We start from the raw sequence: 1553 nt of genomic DNA on the forward strand, positions 1-1553 counted from the left end.
TTCACTTATCGAGTTCGCTTTGCTAATAAAGACCTTAAATTGAATTGAGAGAAAGAGGAGAGCGGGAGGGTGGAGAGAGAGACAGAGGTAGGAAATGCTGGCATGATGTCTGTTTGTTCTCTGTCCCTCCTGACACACCCACACACACACACACACACACACACACACACACACCACACACACACACACACACACACACACACACACACACACACACACACACACACAGACAGACAGACACACAGACACACAGACAGACAGACAGACAGACAGACAGACAGACAGACAGACAGGACCACACAGACAGACACACACAGACACACAGACAGACACACAGACAGACAGACAGACAGACAGACAGACAGACAGACAGACAGACAGACAGAACAGACAGACAGACAGACAGACAGACAGACAGACAGACAGACAGACACACACACAAGACACACAGACAGACACACAGACACACACAGACACACAGATACACAGACAGACATATACACAGATACACAGACAGACACACAGACACACAGATACACAGACACACAGACAGACACACAGATACACAGACACACAGACACACAGACAGACACACAGATACACAGATACACAGACACACAGACACACACACAGATACACAGATACACAGACAACACAGACACACACACAGATACACAGACACACAGACACACAGACAGACACACAGATACACAGATACACAGACACACAGACACACAGATACACAGACACACATACACACAGACAGACACACAGATACACAGATACACAGATACACAGACACACAGACAGACACACAGACAGACACACAGATACACAGATACACAGACAGATACACAGATACACAGACAGATACACAGATACACAGACAGACACACAGATAGACACACAGACAGACACACAGATACACAGACACACATACACACATACACACAGACACACAGATACACAGACACACAGATACACAGACACACAGATACACAGACAGACACACAGATACATAGACAGACACACAGACACACAGACAGACAGATACACAGATACACAGATACACAGACACACAGATACACAGACAGACACTCAGATACATAGACAGACACACAGACACACAGACAGACACACAGATACACAGATACACAGACCACAGACACAACAGATACACAGACACACAGACAGACACACAGATACACAGATACACAGACACACAGACACACAGACACACAGATACACAGACACACAGACACACAGACAGACAGACACACAGATACACAGATACACAGATACACAGACAGATACACAGATACACAGACCGACACACAGATACACAGACAGATACACAGATACACAGACAGACACACAGACAGACACACAGATACACAGATACACAGACACACATACACACATACACACAGACACACATACACACAGACACACAGATACACAGATACACAGACACACAGATACACAGACAGACAGATACACAGATACACAGACACACAGATACACAGACAGACACACATATACATAGACAGACA

The sequence above is a fragment of the Oncorhynchus kisutch genome, linkage group LG16 (assembly GCF_002021735.2).
Source record: "Oncorhynchus kisutch isolate 150728-3 linkage group LG16, Okis_V2, whole genome shotgun sequence".
Taxonomy (NCBI): Eukaryota; Metazoa; Chordata; class Actinopteri; order Salmoniformes; family Salmonidae; genus Oncorhynchus; species Oncorhynchus kisutch.